This window comes from Lates calcarifer, unplaced genomic scaffold, assembly GCF_001640805.2.
Source record: "Lates calcarifer isolate ASB-BC8 unplaced genomic scaffold, TLL_Latcal_v3 _unitig_2089_quiver_1921, whole genome shotgun sequence".
Classification (NCBI taxonomy): domain Eukaryota; kingdom Metazoa; phylum Chordata; class Actinopteri; family Centropomidae; genus Lates; species Lates calcarifer.
In genome coordinates, this window is record NW_026115974.1 from 12,501 (window position 1) to 30,047 (window position 17,547).

Genomic DNA, 17,547 nt, shown 5'->3' on the forward strand with positions numbered 1-17,547 from the left:
TTTTTCCTTAAAAACACCTCCCACACTCCAAAAACCTCTTGATAAAATACAGGTATTTTGTCCAAACATCCTTTTTTTAAACACATGAAAATTCCTTCATCCCCAATCCCTCCACAGTTGTATAGAAACTGTTTAAAAAACATTTTCCATCCATATTCCAAATTCCCATATAAAAATTTTTGTACCATTTTGACTCTCATCGCATTCTTTCTTACCTCGATATCCATTAACTTTAAACCACCCCTCTCTCTATTACCAATCAAAGTTTTTGTTGCAATCCTTACACCCCTCCCACTCCAAATAAAACTGTTAACTAAATTTTTCAATTCGTTTAAAACCCAAATCGGCATATCTAAGACCCCTAAAACATAATTTATTTTTGATAACAGCAACACATTAACCACTAACACTTTCCCCTTCAGTTTCAGCTGTCTTAGCTTCCAAAAATTTAACGTATTTCTGATTTTGTTTAACACCCCCGTCCACGTTTCATCCCTTGCCTCCTTTTCTTTTGGTCCTAAATTAACCCCCAGAATCTTAATAAAATCATCCTTTATCCTAAACGGGATATTCCATTTTTTGTTCCTCTCCTCCCCAAAAAACATTATTTCAGTTTTGTCAATATTTATTTTCGCACCCGATGCCCCCCCATAAATTTTCAAATCCTCCATGATAAAATCAACGCTCTCTGCATTTTTTACAGTAAAATTAGTGTCATCTGCAAACTGATAAATTAAACTTTTCTTACCAAATGGAATATCCACTGCTAAAATCCTCCCGTCTTGCTTCACCAGTGTTGCCAATGGCTCTGCAGAAATGCTATATAATATAGCAGACAAAGGACATCCCTGTCTGATAGATCTTCCCAATTTAAAACCTTCAGTTAATGTACCATTAATCTTCACCCTTCCTTTAGCTTGACTATATAACAATTTTAGCCAAGCAATTATCCTATCCCCAAACCCAAATTTTCCCAATGTCCTCCACAAATAATCATGTTCAACTCTGTCGAATGCCTTATTTAAATCCACACTTAATAGCACCCCTCCCTCCTTCTCCCTGTTCATTTGCCCTACCACATCCCTAATAGAGCAAATAGTGTCCGCTATATCCCTCCCCGGTATACTGTACCCCTGAGTGTCCGAAATGATACTACCTGCAACCACCTTTATTCTATTTGCAAAGATTTTTGTTAGAATTTTATAATCACAATTTAACAAACTTAATGGTCTATAATTTTCCAATTTATTTTTGTTTCCTCTATTCTTATATAGTAATGTGATAATCCCCGTCGCCATAGAATCAGGCACCTCTTGTCTCTCTTCCATGCAAACGAAGAGTTTCATAAGTATTGGAGCCAATACGTCAATAAAGGTCTTATAAAATTCATTTGTTAGCCCATCTGAACCTGGACTTTTGTATTTTTTTGCTTGATTTATTGCCTCTCGAATTTCTTCAATAGTTATCTCCTTATCACACATTTCCCTGTCCTCCTCCGTCAGCTCCACCCCCACCGTGCCCAGAACCTTATCCACTAACTCCTTATTTATTCCTTCCTTTTTAAACAAACTCTCATAATAGGTTTGCACCTCCTCTAAAATGCTTACATAATCGCTTATTTTTTCTCCTGTGTCTTTTTCTAACTCCCAAATAAAATTTTTCCTTTGTCTCTTTCCTTCCAGGTTCAAGAAAAATTTCGTACACTTTTCTCCCTCCACCACATATTTAGCCCTGCTCCTTATTATTGCACCCATGATCTTCTCTTTCTCCAAGTTTTCCAATTTACCCTGCAGCTTTAACACCCTCTCCGTGTCCACGTCAGCTCTTCCTTCCTCCTCCTCCAACTCCTCCCTCAATTCTAATTTCTTTTTTTTCCTCAGAAAATTCCTCAGTTTCGCATATCTCGTGCTTAGTTGCCTTATTTTACTTTTTACCTTCTCCCACCATGCACATGTATTTAACTCAATGGATTTTCTTTTTCCCGCACTATACAATCTACAACCTTTTTTTTATATTCTACTTCCTCTAACAAACACGCATTCAAACACCATACCCCTCCCCCCCTCCCTCCCCTTTCCCCCAACTGAAAAATTAGCGCTGCATGATCACTCAACCCCAGAAAATTATATTTTAAATTCGTCACATAAATCCCCACACATCTTCTAACCAAACATAAATCAATTCTGCTTTGCTTTAGTTTTCCTAAGACCATTTGTCTTCTAGAGAAACTCCTTTTATAGGGATTCTCCTCCCTCCATACATCAATTAAATCCTCCTTTAACATAATATTATGTAGCGCTATTCTCGATGTGTCATTTTTAAAAGACCCAACACTGCACGCGTCTAATCTCGTGCACCATACATTGAAATCCCCGACTATCATACAGTTCCCCTTAACAAAACCCGACATCCTTGCAAAAAAACCTTTCCTTTGTGTTTCCACATTTGGTGCATAGATATTTACTAAACGAAATAAAACATTTTGTAATTCAAAATCAATAACCAAAATTCTCCCTTTGTTATCCTTATAAATTTCCTTCACATTTTCTATACACCCTTCTTTAACCAAGATAGCCACCCCACATTCCCTCTGTCCCCCATGATTTACAAAAAAAACTCCCTTCCAAAGTCTCTTTATACTATCCATAATTTCCTCAGTCCAATGAGTTTCTTGTAGACAAATAATGTCTGTATTGAGTGCAACGAAAACCTGCTCTGCTTTCCTTTTGTCTCTGAGGCCATTACAGTTTAACGAGGAAATTTTAATTTGTGCACTCATAATACCTTGAAAAACTAAAAGAAAAAAAAAACAGCAGAGCTTTCCTCATACCTCTCATTTCTTCACATTCATCCTTTCTGTTCCTTTCTTCTTCCTCTTCAACTGTTTTATTATTTCTTCACTTATGTCCATCTCCTCTCCGCTGCTTCCCCAGCCCACCTCCGTCTCCGTTCCGCCCTCAGCCAACACAGCGGAACGCACTCCTCCTGTCCTCTCATCTCCCGCGCTCCCCCCTCCTTCTCCAGTCACCTCTCCTCCTTGACCTCTCTCACTCTCAGCAGCCGCGCTGACCGCGACAATCTCTGTGCCCGCATCCTCCCGACTGTTGTCCAGCTCCTCCGTTTCCAGCGACCAGATCCGCCCTCCGCCGACCCCCGCCTCCTCCGTCCTCTGGTCCTCCTCCACCTCCACCAACTCCTCCTCCTCCTCCTCCTCCCCCTCCACCATCAGTTCTCCCTCCACCTCCGCCATCTCCTCTCGACTGGATGAAATATCCGAATACGGCGCCTCTCCCCTGAACGCCGCCGATGCTCCACACACACACAAAGCCCTCTTCTCCCCACAGTCACTGCATCTCTCCGTCCCCGCACATTCGCGAGCATAATGCCCCTGATTTCCACATTTAAAACATTTAAATGTCGGACAATCTCGCACCACGTGTCCGGGCTGTATACACAACCGGCAAACTTTTACTTGCCTGTCGTGAATAACACGGAAGTGTTCTGTTCCTCCCGCTGTCTCAAATTTGGCTGAATAAGGCAGGACTTAACATCTTCGGTGAATTTCACTTCATGATCTGTGCATCAGTATTGACGTCCCGCACATCTTCTTTAATTGCGATTGCTCTCACAGTCATTTAATTTTCCCAATATGGCTTCATCCTCCACATATGTAGGTAAATTGATGAATGAAACCACCATCACATCATTTCCTATTTCCTTCCCAATTACCAGACTGTTCTTGATTTTGAAGCCGTCCATCAATTTGTTTTTTCCACTTTCATTTCTCATTGTTAGTTCATAAAGTTTCATTGTCTTAAATCTGCAGCCGATCACATCACCGCACTGCTCTTTCACCGCCTTTAACAGCTCCATCATCGTCACCTCATCTTCTCCGTCTATCTCCGCCGTCACCGTCAATCTCCTCTCATAAGTTATTTTTTCTTTGTCTCCTTCAACCGCATGCCGTCCTCCATTTGCCGTTCCGTTTTCCTTAGCCATGATTTCCGTCCGTATATTTTTCTTTGATTTTTCCCCAAACAGCGGCCGCTGTCTGGGGAATATGCTCACCTCTTAGAAAAAAAAACAAAATACTTTCTCCACCTATCTCTCTCGGGAAATTTGAAAGCAAAAAGGAAAGTCAAAGTTTACACTTCTCTCAGCTTGTCTCACACACAACCTGCTCCCTCTGCTGCTCAGGGTGGTGTGGCCGTAAGCCACAGCGGCTGCTGAAGACAGACCCTTTATACGTGCCAAAATAACACTGGCAGATCTGTTATTTCACATAGCAATCAACAATAATGGGGATTTTCTCTAACAGTCAACAGCAAAACTAAGAAATAACTACTCCACCCAACAAGAATTTTCCGTATGGCCTGATCAAACATTTGGCTCTGTTCCAAGTCCATTTTCGTCCGAAATTGCTCAAAACGTACATCGGTGAGCCACACGTCCTTGTGGACGACGTATTGGGTCATTGTGCCCAAAACCCAGACTGCGCTCATTCATTCGGCAGCAGTGCAGACTTTACAGAGGTGACTTTCCAGCGCCTAATACCCGATTGCCGAAAGCGACGTGACATAAAACAGAAGTGCAAAACAGAGCGTGAAATACAGGCTGCAAAATAAAAGTAGTTTGGGCGTGCCCTGTCTCAACTACAGAGGAAGTGGCATTCTGCTGCTGTAAGATAGGCAGGAAAAGATGGGGACAAAAAGCTTACGGCACCTGGTATTCCCAGGCGGTCTCCCATCCAAGTACTAACCAGGCCGGACCCTGCTTAGCTTCCGAGATCAGACGAGATCGGGCGCGCTCAGGGTGGTGTGGCCGTAAGCCACAGCGGCTGCTGAAGACAGACCCTTTATACGTGCCAAAATAACACTGGCAGATCTGTTATTTCACATAGCAATCAACAATAATGGGGATTTTCTCTAACAGTCAACAGCAAAACTAAGAAATAACTACTCCACCCAACAAGAATTTTCCGTATGGCCTGATCAAACATTTGGCTCTGTTCCAAGTCCATTTTCGTCCGAAATTGCTCAAAACGTACATCGGTGAGCCACACGTCCTTGTGGACGACGTATTGGGTCATTGTGCCCAAAACCCAGACTGCGCTCATTCATTCGGCAGCAGTGCAGACTTTACAGAGGTGACTTTCCAGCGCCTAATACCCGATTGCCGAAAGCGACGTGACATAAAACAGAAGTGCAAAACAGAGCGTGAAATACAGGCTGCAAAATAAAAGTAGTTTGGGCGTGCCCTGTCTCAACTACAGAGGAAGCGGCATTCTGCTGCTGTAAGATAGGCAGGAAAAGATGGGGACAAAAAGCTTACGGCACCTGGTATTCCCAGGCGGTCTCCCATCCAAGTACTAACCAGGCCCGACCCTGCTTAGCTTCCGAGATCAGACGAGATCGGGCGCGCTCAGGGTGGTGTGGCCGTAAGCCACAGCGGCTGCTGAAGACAGACCCTTTATACGTGCCAAAATAACACTGGCAGATCTGTTATTTCACATAGCAATCAACAATAATGGGGATTTTCTCTAACAGTCAACAGCAAAACTAAGAAATAACTACTCCACCCAACAAGAATTTTCCGTATGGCCTGATCAAACATTTGGCTCTGTTCCAAGTCCATTTTCGTCCGAAATTGCTCAAAACGTACATCGGTGAGCCACACGTCCTTGTGGACGACGTATTGGGTCATTGTGCCCAAAACCCAGACTGCGCTCATTCATTCGGCAGCAGTGCAGACTTTACAGAGGTGACTTTCCAGCGCCTAATACCCGATTGCCGAAAGCGACGTGACATAAAACAGAAGTGCAAAACAGAGCGTGAAATACAGGCTGCAAAATAAAAGTAGTTTGGGCGTGCCCTGTCTCAACTACAGAGGAAGCGGCATTCTGCTGCTGTAAGATAGGCAGGAAAAGATGGGGACAAAAAGCTTACGGCACCTGGTATTCCCAGGCGGTCTCCCATCCAAGTACTAACCAGGCCCGACCCTGCTTAGCTTCCGAGATCAGACGAGATCGGGCGCGCTTTTTTTTTTTTTTTTTTTATTATCAAAAGTTTATCACATATACACATATACACACACTTTGCTCAAATCAACATACACTTCCCAAAAACCCCAAAAAATAAGTACACAAGACATATACGCAGGTGTATATACAACAACTAAATCCACAAATAATAACAAAGACAAAAAGCACAAAGTCAGAACATAAAAAACAATAAAAAGCAACATATACAACCAAAAAGAATCCTAAAAAGACATCACCAACTTTCCAGTATCATCCTTCCCAATCACCATACTTTCATCTATAAACCACTCTTTAAATATATCCTCATCCAAATAATTAGCCATCATAAGCACATATCTCCTAACATGTACTACAAACAACTTCCATGCATCCAGTTTCTTTTTTTCAAAATGTGCATAATTCCTTCGACACCAAATTGCATATCTCGCTAAACTTAACATTATGTTAACTAGATTTGTTTTAAAACCACTCTTCTTTTTTTCCAGCCCAAACAAAAAGATGCACCTCCAATCCCTCCCATCCAAAATCCCCATCTTCCAATTCTTTCTCACCCATACCTCTAATTTTTTGTGAAATTCTCTCACCTCTATACATTTTAAAAACAAGTGCAACAAATTTTCAGGTTCCAAACCACAAACATCACACTCCCTTTTTACCTCCTTATTCACTTGATGCAGGACCACATTAGTATATATTCTATTGTGTCTGATTTTAAAATCCAGATCTTCACATTCTGGACTATTATATCTCACATTTAAATTTACCCATATTTTTTTAACATCCATGTCCGACATATATATCCTCCACATTTCCTCCGCCGCAGGTGTTTTAAATTCCTTCTCCAACATTGCCTCATAAATCACCTTCAGCTTTATACCATTAAAATTCTTCCTCATCCCGCCACAATTGACAAAGAACTCAGGCATGTTGCACCTTTCTAGCCTAACTGTTTGCTTGTCAATGATTTTCATCCAGTTAACAGGCATGCTTCTTTTGATTTTATCATACATATTGTCCACAGCAGCCCTTTTAACATCCTCATCCCACTCCATTACACAATCATATATGGCTCTCGCTGGTAATAAGCCCGGTACATACTCATATGCAATGTCTTTAAACTGTCTTATCCCAGCCAGAACAAACTTTTCATTTTGCAACATGGTCCCCTTGTCGATTACTTTGGGATTGAGAAATATAGGCTGCTGAATAACTTGATTCATATCCTTACAATCATACACCACTTTTTTCTGTAAGAACCCCGCCCAATCTCCAAACACCTCCTTATAAAACAATGGCAATTTATCCACACATCCCTTTGTTAAACACATAAAGATCCCCGCCTGCCCGCATCCTCCACTATCAAATAAAAACTGCTTAAAAAACACTTTCCAACCATACTCTATTTCCCCATACAAGAATTTCTGTACCATTTTGATTCTTATTGCACTTTTTTTTGCTTTTATATCTAGCAGATTTAGCCCACCGCTCTTCACCTTACCAATCAGTGTTTTCATAGCAATTCTTACATTTTTCCCTCCCCATATAAAGTTGCTTATCATGTTATTCAAATCTTTAAAAACCCAATCCGGCAAATCTAAAACACCTAAAACATAATTTATTTTTGACAATAACAAAGTATTTACCACTATCACCTTGCCCTTCAATTTTAGCTGTCTTAGCTTCCAGTAATTTAATGTATTTTTGATCTTATTCAAAACACCTGTCCAGGTCTCATCCCTGGCTTCCTTTTCCTTAGTTCCTATATTTATTCCTAAAATCTTTATAAAATCATCCCTAACTTTAAACGGCACCCCAACCTTCTCTTTATTTACTTTACCAAAGAACATTATTTCCGACTTTTCTACATTAATCTTAGCTCCCGATGCCTTCTCATACAGTCTTAAATCTTCCAACACATAATTCACACTCTCCAAATCTTTTACAGTAATACTTGTATCATCCGCATACTGATATATTAAACTTTTTTTACCAAAAGGAATATCGACACTGCTTATTCTTGTATCTTTCTTAACAAAGGCCGCAAACGGCTCCGCGGAAATACTATACAGTATAGCAGACAGAGGGCACCCCTGTCTTATAGATCTCCTCAAAGCAAATACTTCTGTAAGCACCCCATTCACTTTGACGCAACTTTTTGCATTATCATAGAGCAGTTTTAACCATGACACCAGTCTTTCACCGAACCCAAATTTATACATTGTTTGCCATAAGTAGTCATGTTCCACTCTGTCAAAGGCTTTATTTAAATCCACACTTAAAAGAACTCCCCCCTCATCTTCTTTATTCATATGCCCCACCACATCCCTAACAGAACAAATAGTATCTGTTATGTCTCTCTCCGGTATGCTGTATCCTTGTGTATTTGAGATAATACTTCCTACCACCCTCTTAATTCTGTTGGCAAAGACTTTAGCCAATATTTTATAATCACCATTTAATAAACTTAGTGGTCTGTAGTTCTCCAGTTTGTGTGCATTTCCCTTGTTCTTATATAAAATTGTGATTATGCCTTTCGTTATGGACTCTGGCACCACCTTCCTTTCCTCCATATGCCCATATAGTTTCGCCAATATTGGCACCAAACTATCCGCAAAGGTTTTATAGAATTCATTTGTTAACCCGTCTGATCCTGGGCTTTTGTATTTTTTTGCTTGATCAATCGCCACTTTTATTTCTTCTACTGTAATGTCAGCGTCACAGATCTGTTTATCATCATCAGACAGTTGAACATCTACAGCACTCAACAATCTATCTACACATTCTTCATTAATACTTTCTTTATCAAATAACTTCATATAAAACTTTTGAACCTCCTCAAGAATACCCACCAGGTCACTTATTTTCTCACCTTTTTCATTTTCCAATTCAGCAATAAAATTTCCCCTTTGTTTCTTTTTCTCCAGGTTTAGAAAAAACTTTGTAGATTTCTCCCCCTCCACCACATACTTAGCCTTGCTCCTTATAATTGCTCCCATGCATTTTTCTTTTTCCAAATTTTCCAATTCGCTTTGCAGTTGCAACAGTTTAGACCTATCTAAATTTGGATCTCTCTCTAATCTCTCTTCCTCTCTCTCTAAGTTATCAGTCATCTCTTTCTCCTTTTGTTTCTTCCTAAAACTCCTCCTCTTAGCATATCTGATACTTATTTTCTTTAATTTAGTTTTAACCATTTCCCACCAGTCACAGATGTTCCCCTCGTACAGCGGACTTCCTTTTTCAAACTTTATACAATCGGTAATACATTTTTTATATTTCGGCTCCTCCAACAGAGAAGCATTTAAACACCATAATCCACCTCCCTTCCCACCCCTTTTTTCACCCAAGAGAAAGGACACGGCGGCATGATCACTTAAACCTATAAACTTATAACTTATCCTTCCTACCAAACTTACAACATTTCTTTTAACTAAACATAAATCAATCCTACTTTGTTTCAAGCTGCCCAACACCATTTGCCTTCTGGAAAATTTTCTTTTATATGGATTATCCTCTCTCCATACGTCAACCAAATCATCAGTCAGCAGGATGTTATTAAGTACTGTTCTCGATGCATCGTTCTTGAATATTGCAACATTACATGCATCAAGCCTCGTACACCATACATTAAAATCACCAACTAAAATACAGTTCCCTTTAACTAAACCCTTCATTTTCCCAAAAAACGTTTTTCTCTCTGTTTCAATATTAGGTGCATAGACATTTACCAAACGAAACAGAAGACTTTGCAGTTCAAATTCAATAACTAATAATCTGCCCTTAGTATCCTTAAATATTTGTTTAACATTGTCCACAATTCCTTCTTTGGTCAAAATTGCCACTCCACATTCCCTCTGCCCCCCATGATTCACAAAGAGATCCCCCCTCCACATCACCTTCATTCTGTCCATAAGCTCATCGCTCCAATGAGTTTCTTGTAAACATAAAATGTCTGAGTCTAGCCCAGCAAAAACCTGCTCTGCTTTCCGAATGTCTCTAAGTCCGTTACAGTTAAATGAAGAGATTTTAATTGGAGCGCTCATAATGCAAAGAAACAACAAAAAAAGAAATAACTGCAGAGCTTCATTCATACCTTTCATTTTTTCACGTTCATCTTCTCTTTCCCTTTCTTCTTCCTTTTCAATTGCCTTATCATGTCCTCACTGATATCCATCTCTTCTCCGCTACTTCTCAGATTCACGTCCGTCTCCGTACTGCCTGCGCTCAGCTGAGAAGAGCGCACATGGCCGTCTCTCTCGTCTACAACACACGCCCCTCCTCCTCCAGTTTTCTCACCTAATCGATCTCTCTCATCTCCTGCGTCCTCGCTGACCGCAGTTATCCTCGAGCCAGCATCTTCGAGACTGCTGTCCAACTCCTCCGCTTCCAGCGACCAGATTCGCCCGCCACCGATCTCCACCTCCTCCCTCTCTTCCGTCAGCTCATCCGCCGCCTCCGCCAACTCCTCCTCCCTCTCCCCCGTCGGATCTTCCACCTCCTCCACCAGGTCCCCTCTGCTAGACGAGATGTCAGAGTAGGGAATCTCTCCTCTGAAAGCAGCCGATGCCCCACATATACACAGAGTCACTTTCTCTCTGCAATCCTGGCATCTCTCCGTCACCACACATTCTCGGGCATAGTGTCCTTGGTTCCCACATTTGAAACATTTAAACGTCGGGCAGTCTCTCACTACATGCCCCGGTCGGATGCAGAGTCGGCACACTTTTATTTGCCGATCATGAATGACCCTGAAATGCTCAGAACCCCCAACTGTCTCAAACTTTGTTGAGTACGGCAGTGATTTAACAGTCTCAGTGAATTTCACTTTCATAAATCTTGTCCCATCGGCAATTGATGTTCCCGGCCACATCCGCCGCTTAATCGGGGAGATCGCCTTCACTCCCCACTCTTTCAGTTTCTCCAAAATCTCCTCGTCTTCAATATACGTCGGCAAATTAATAAAAGAAACGACCAACTCGTCGTTTCCTAGCTCCTTTCCCATTATCCGGCTGTCTTTAATCTTAAGTCCATCCATCAGCTTTTCTTTTCCTCGTGCGTCCTTCATTGTTAATTCATAAGACTTCAGTGACTTGAATCTACAGCCGATTACTTCACCACACTCTTCTTTTACTTTTCTCAGCAGCTCCATCATTGTTATATTGTCCTCCCCATCGATCTCTGCTAATAAAGTCAGCTGTCTCTCATAGATTCTTCCTCCTTTGTCTCCACCGTCCACATGTCTCGTCTCTCTCTCCGGTCTCTTCTCCATCGTCATGCCGTAAAAACGAAACTTAAAGGGGAAATTCCCCAAACAGCAGCCGCTGTCTGGGGATGACACTCTCAGTAAAAAAAGAAAAAAAAGCAAAAAGCCAGATATAGTTCTATTAAACCAAAAAAACCAAAAAACCTCACAAGCTATTTTCACAAGCTCCCACACTGCACTGCTTCACCTGTAGGCGCGCTCAGGGTGGTGTGGCCGTAAGCCACAGCGGCTGCTGAAGACAGACCCTTTATACGTGCCAAAATAACACTGGCAGATCTGTTATTTCACATAGCAATCAACAATAATGGGGATTTTCTCTAACAGTCAACAGCAAAACTAAGAAATAACTACTCCACCCAACAAGAATTTTCCGTATGGCCTGATCAAACATTTGGCTCTGTTCCAAGTCCATTTTCGTCCGAAATTGCTCAAAACGTACATCGGTGAGCCACACGTCCTTGTGGACGACGTATTGGGTCATTGTGCCCAAAACCCAGACTGCGCTCATTCATTCGGCAGCAGTGCAGACTTTACAGAGGTGACTTTCCAGCGCCTAATACCCGATTGCCGAAAGCGACGTGACATAAAACAGAAGTGCAAAACAGAGCGTGAAATACAGGCTGCAAAATAAAAGTAGTTTTGGCGTGCCCTGTCTCAACTACAGAGGAAGCGGCATTCTGCTGCTGTAAGATAGGCAGGAAAAGATGGGGACAAAAAGCTTACGGCACCTGGTATTCCCAGGCGGTCTCCCATCCAAGTACTAACCAGGCCCGACCCTGCTTAGCTTCCGAGATCAGACGAGATCGGCGCGCTCAGGGTGGTGTGGCCGTAAGCCACAGCGGCTGCTGAAGACAGACCCTTTATACGTGCCAAAATAACACTGACAGATCTGTTATTTCACATAGCAATCAACAATAATGGGGATTTTCTCTAACAGTCAACAGCAAAACTAAGAAATAACTACTCCACCCAACAAGAATTTTCCGTATGGCCTGATCAAACATTTGGCTCTGTTCCAAGTCCATTTTCGTCCGAAATTGCTCAAAACGTACATCGGTGAGCCACACGTCCTTGTGGACGACGTATTGGGTCATTGTGCCCAAAACCCAGACTGCGCTCATTCATTCGGCAGCAGTGCAGACTTTACAGAGGTGACTTTCCAGCGCCTAATACCCCGATTGCCGAAAGCGACGTGACATAAAACAGAAGTGCAAAACAGAGCGTGAAATACAGGCTGCAAAATAAAAGTAGTTTGGGCGTGCCCTGTCTCAACTACAGAGGAAGCGGCATTCTGCTGCTGTAAGATAGGCAGGAAAAGATGGGGACAAAAAAGCTTACGGCACCTGGTATTCCCAGGCGGTCTCCCATCCAAGTACTAACCAGGCCCGACCCTGCTTAGCTTCCGAGATCAGACGAGATCGGGCGCGCTCAGGGTGGTGTGGCCGTAAGCCACAGCGGCTGCTGAAGACAGACCCTTTATACGTGCCAAAATAACACTGGCAGATCTGTTATTTCACATAGCAATCAACAATAATGGGGATTTTCTCTAACAGTCAACAGCAAAACTAAGAAATAACTACTCCACCCAACAAGAATTTTCCGTATGGCCTGATCAAACATTTGGCTCTGTTCCAAGTCCATTTTCGTCCGAAATTGCTCAAACGTACATCGGTGAGCCACACGTCCTTGTGGACGACGTATTGGGTCATTGTGCCCAAAACCCAGACTGCGCTCATTCATTCGGCAGCAGTGCAGACTTTACAGAGGTGACTTTCCAGCGCCTAATACCCGATTGCCGAAAGCGACGTGACATAAAACAGAAGTGCAAAACAGAGCGTGAAATACAGGCTGCAAAATAAAAGTAGTTTGGGCGTGCCCTGTCTCAACTACAGAGGAAGCGCATTCTGCTGCTGTAAGATAGGCAGGAAAAGATGGGGACAAAAAGCTTACGGCACCTGGTATTCCCAGGCGGTCTCCCATCCAAGTACTAACCAGGCCCGACCCTGCTTAGCTTCCGAGATCAGACGAGATCGGGCGCGCTCAGGGTGGTGTGGCCGTAAGCCACAGCGGCTGCTGAAGACAGACCCTTTATACGTGCCAAAATAACACTGGCAGATCTGTTATTTCACATAGCAATCAACAATAATGGGGATTTTCTCTAACAGTCAACAGCAAAACTAAGAAATAACTACTCCACCCAACAAGAATTTTCCGTATGGCCTGATCAAAACATTTGGCTCTGTTCCAAGTCCATTTTCGTCCGAAATTGCTCAAAACGTACATCGGTGAGCCACACGTCCTTGTGGACGACGTATTGGGTCATTGTGCCCAAAACCCAGACTGCGCTCATTCATTCGGCAGCAGTGCAGACTTTACAGAGGATGACTTTCCAGCGCCTAATACCCGATTGCCGAAAGCGACGTGACATAAAACAGAAGTGCAAAACAGAGCGTGAAATACAGGCTGCAAAATAAAAGTAGTTTGGGCGTGCCCTGTCTCAACTACAGAGGAAGCGGCATTCTGCTGCTGTAAGATAGGCAGGAAAAGATGGGGACAAAAAGCTTACGGCACCTGGTATTCCCAGGCGGTCTCCCATCCAAGTACTAACCAGGGCCCGACCCTGCTTAGCTTCCGAGATCAGACGAGATCGGGCGCGCTCAGGGTGGTGTGGCCGTAAGCCACAGCGGCTGCTGAAGACAGACCCTTTATACGTGCCAAAATAACACTGGCAGATCTGTTATTTCACATAGCAATCAACAATAATGGGGATTTTCTCTAACAGTCAACAGCAAAACTAAGAAATAACTACTCCACCCAACAAGAATTTTCCGTATGGCCTGATCAAACATTTGGCTCTGTTCCAAGTCCATTTTCGTCCGAAATTGCTCAAAACGTACATCGGTGAGCCACACGTCCTTGTGGACGACGTATTGGGTCATTGTGCCCAAAACCCAGACTGCGCTCATTCATTCGGCAGCAGTGCAGACTTTACAGAGGTGACTTTCCAGCGCCTAATACCCGATTGCCGAAAGCGACGTGACATAAAACAGAAGTGCAAAACAGAGCGTGAAATACAGGCTGCAAAATAAAAGTAGTTTTGGCGTGCCCTGTCTCAACTACAGAGGAAGCGGCATTCTGCTGCTGTAAGATAGGCAGGAAAAGATGGGGACAAAAAGCTTACGGCACCTGGTATTCCCAGGCGGTCTCCCATCCAAGTACTAACCAGGCCCGACCCTGCTTAGCTTCCGAGATCAGACGAGATCGGGCGCGCTCAGGGTGGTGTGGCCGTAAGCCACAGCGGCTGCTGAAGACAGACCCTTTATACGTGCCAAAATAACACTGGCAGATCTGTTATTTCACATAGCAATCAACAATAATGGGGATTTTCTCTAACAGTCAACAGCAAAACTAAGAAATAACTACTCCACCCAACAAGAATTTTCCGTATGGCCTGATCAAACATTTGGCTCTGTTCCAAGTCCATTTTCGTCCGAAATTGCTCAAAACGTACATCGGTGAGCCACACGTCCTTGTGGACGACGTATTGGGTCATTGTGCCCAAAACCCAGACTGCGCTCATTCATTCGGCAGCAGTGCAGACTTTACAGAGGTGACTTTCCAGCGCCTAATACCCGATTGCCGAAAGCGACGTGACATAAAACAGAAGTGCAAAACAGAGCGTGAAATACAGGCTGCAAAATAAAAGTAGTTTTGGCGTGCCCTGTCTCAACTACAGAGGAAGCGGCATTCTGCTGCTGTAAGATAGGCAGGAAAAGATGGGGACAAAAAGCTTACGGCACCTGGTATTCCCAGGCGGTCTCCCATCCAAGTACTAACCAGGCCCGACCCTGCTTAGCTTCCGAGATCAGACGAGATCGGGCGCGCTCAGGGTGGTGTGGCCGTAAGCCACAGCGGCTGCTGAAGACAGACCCTTTACGTGCCAAAATAACACTGGCAGATCTGTTATTTCACATAGCAATCAACAATAATGGGGATTTTCTCTAACAGTCAACAGCAAAACTAAGAAATAACTACTCCACCCAACAAGAATTTTCCGTATGGCCTGATCAAACATTTGGCTCTGTTCCAAGTCCATTTTCGTCCGAAATTGCTCAAAACGTACATCGGTGAGCCACACGTCCTTGTGGACGACGTATTGGGTCATTGTGCCCAGACTGCGCTCATTCATTCGGCAGCAGTGCAGACTTTACAGAGGTGACTTTCCAGCGCCTAATACCCGATTGCCGAAAGCGACGTGACATAAAACAGAAGTGCAAAACAGAGCGTGAAATACAGGCTGCAAATAAAAGTAGTTTGGCGTGCCCTGTCTCAACTACAGAGGAAGCGGCATTCTGCTGCTGTAAGATAGGCAGGAAAAGATGGGGACAAAAAGCTTACGGCACCTGGTATTCCCAGGCGGTCTCCCATCCAAGTACTAACCAGGCCCGACCCTGCTTAGCTTCCGAGATCAGACGAGATCGGCGCGCTCAGGGTGGTGTGGCCGTAAGCCACAGCGGCTGCTGAAGACAGACCCTTTATACGTGCCAAAATAACACTGGCAGATCTGTTATTTCACATAGCAATCAACAATAATGGGGATTTTCTCTAACAGTCAACAGCAAAACTAAGAAATAACTACTCCACCCAACAAGAATTTTCCGTATGGCCTGATCAAACATTTGGCTCTGTTCCAAGTCCATTTTCGTCCGAAATTGCTCAAAACGTACATCGGTGAGCCACACGTCCTTGTGGACGACGTATTGGGTCATTGTGCCCAAAACCCAGACTGCGCTCATTCATTCGGCAGCAGTGCAGACTTTACAGAGGTGACTTTCCAGCGCCTAATACCCGATTGCCGAAAGCGACGTGACATAAAACAGAAGTGCAAAACAGAGCGTGAAATACAGGCTGCAAAATAAAAGTAGTTTGGGCGTGCCCTGTCTCAACTACAGAGGAAGCGGCATTCTGCTGCTGTAAGATAGGCAGGAAAAGATGGGGACAAAAAGCTTACGGCACCTGGTATTCCCAGGCGTCTCCCATCCAAGTACTAACCAGGCCCGACCCTGCTTAGCTTCCGAGATCAGACGAGATCGGGCGCGCTCAGGGTGGTGTGGCCGTAAGCCACAGCGGCTGCTGAAGACAGACCCTTTATACGTGCCAAAATAACACTGGCAGATCTGTTATTTCACATAGCAATCAACAATAATGGGGATTTTCTCTAACAGTCAACAGCAAAACTAAGAAATAACTACTCCACCCAACAAGAATTTTCCGTATGGCCTGATCAAACATTTGGCTCTGTTCCAAGTCCATTTTCGTCCGAAATTGCTCAAAACGTACATCGGTGAGCCACACGTCCTTGTGGACGACGTATTGGGTCATTGTGCCCAAAACCCAGACTGCGCTCATTCATTCGGCAGCAGTGCAGACTTTACAGAGGTGACTTTCCAGCGCCTAATACCCGATTGCCGAAAGCGACGTGACATAAAAACAGAAGTGCAAAAGAGCGTGAAATACAGGCTGCAAAATAAAAGTAGTTTGGGCGTGCCCTGTCTCAACTACAGAGGAAGCGGCATTCTGCTGCTGTAAGATAGGCAGGAAAAGATGGGGACAAAAAGCTTACGGCACCTGGTATTCCCAGGCGGTCTCCCATCCAAGTACTAACCAGGCCCGACCCTGCTTAGCTTCCGAGATCAGACGAGATCGGGCGCGCTCAGGGTGGTGTGGCCGTAAGCCACAGCGGCTGCTGAAGACAGACCCTTTATACGTGCCAAAATAACACTGGCAGATCTGTTATTTCACATAGCAATCAACAATAATGGGATTTTCTCTAACAGTCAACAGCAAAACTAAGAAATAACTACTCCACCCAACAAGAATTTTCCGTATGGCCTGATCAAACATTTGGCTCTGTTCCAAGTCCATTTTCGTCCGAAATTGCTCAAAACGTACATCGGTGAGCCACACGTCCTTGTGGACGACGTATTGGGTCATTGTGCCCAAAACCCAGACTGCGCTCATTCATTCGGCAGCAGTGCAGACTTTACAGAGGTGACTTTCCAGCGCCTAATACCCGATTGCCGAAAGCGACGTGACATAAAACAGAAGTGCAAAACAGAGCGTGAAATACAGGCTGCAAAATAAAAGTAGTTTGGCGTGCCCTGTCTCAACTACAGAGGAAGCGGCATTCTGCTGCTGTAAGATAGGCAGGAAAAGATGGGGACAAAAAGCTTACGGCACCTGGTAT

General features: G+C 43.7%; 11 non-coding genes across 11 annotated transcripts; all 11 read right to left on the bottom strand.

The window, feature by feature from the left end:
* Positions 1-4,710: 4,710 nt before the first annotated feature.
* LOC127139699 (5S ribosomal RNA) lies at positions 4,711-4,829 on the bottom strand. The gene has a single exon (XR_007810035.1). It is a non-coding gene; the product is annotated as a 5S ribosomal RNA (ribosomal RNA).
* A 495-nt stretch (positions 4,830-5,324) lies between these two features.
* Positions 5,325-5,443, bottom strand: LOC127139692 (5S ribosomal RNA). Its single transcript, XR_007810028.1, has one exon. It is a non-coding gene; the product is annotated as a 5S ribosomal RNA (ribosomal RNA).
* A 6,573-nt stretch (positions 5,444-12,016) lies between these two features.
* LOC127139700 (5S ribosomal RNA) lies at positions 12,017-12,134 on the bottom strand. Its single transcript, XR_007810036.1, has one exon. It is a non-coding gene; the product is annotated as a 5S ribosomal RNA (ribosomal RNA).
* Positions 12,135-12,631: 497 nt separating this feature from the next.
* On the bottom strand, positions 12,632-12,750 carry LOC127139693 (5S ribosomal RNA). The gene has a single exon (XR_007810029.1). It is a non-coding gene; the product is annotated as a 5S ribosomal RNA (ribosomal RNA).
* A 493-nt stretch (positions 12,751-13,243) lies between these two features.
* LOC127139694 (5S ribosomal RNA) lies at positions 13,244-13,362 on the bottom strand. The gene has a single exon (XR_007810030.1). It is a non-coding gene; the product is annotated as a 5S ribosomal RNA (ribosomal RNA).
* A 497-nt stretch (positions 13,363-13,859) lies between these two features.
* On the bottom strand, positions 13,860-13,979 carry LOC127139698 (5S ribosomal RNA). Its single transcript, XR_007810034.1, has one exon. It is a non-coding gene; the product is annotated as a 5S ribosomal RNA (ribosomal RNA).
* Positions 13,980-14,474: 495 nt separating this feature from the next.
* On the bottom strand, positions 14,475-14,593 carry LOC127139695 (5S ribosomal RNA). Its single transcript, XR_007810031.1, has one exon. It is a non-coding gene; the product is annotated as a 5S ribosomal RNA (ribosomal RNA).
* A 495-nt stretch (positions 14,594-15,088) lies between these two features.
* Positions 15,089-15,207, bottom strand: LOC127139696 (5S ribosomal RNA). The gene has a single exon (XR_007810032.1). It is a non-coding gene; the product is annotated as a 5S ribosomal RNA (ribosomal RNA).
* A 484-nt stretch (positions 15,208-15,691) lies between these two features.
* LOC127139701 (5S ribosomal RNA) lies at positions 15,692-15,809 on the bottom strand. Its single transcript, XR_007810037.1, has one exon. It is a non-coding gene; the product is annotated as a 5S ribosomal RNA (ribosomal RNA).
* Positions 15,810-16,304: 495 nt separating this feature from the next.
* LOC127139703 (5S ribosomal RNA) lies at positions 16,305-16,422 on the bottom strand. The gene has a single exon (XR_007810039.1). It is a non-coding gene; the product is annotated as a 5S ribosomal RNA (ribosomal RNA).
* Positions 16,423-16,916: 494 nt separating this feature from the next.
* On the bottom strand, positions 16,917-17,035 carry LOC127139697 (5S ribosomal RNA). Its single transcript, XR_007810033.1, has one exon. It is a non-coding gene; the product is annotated as a 5S ribosomal RNA (ribosomal RNA).
* Between the last annotated feature and the right edge of the window lie 512 nt (positions 17,036-17,547).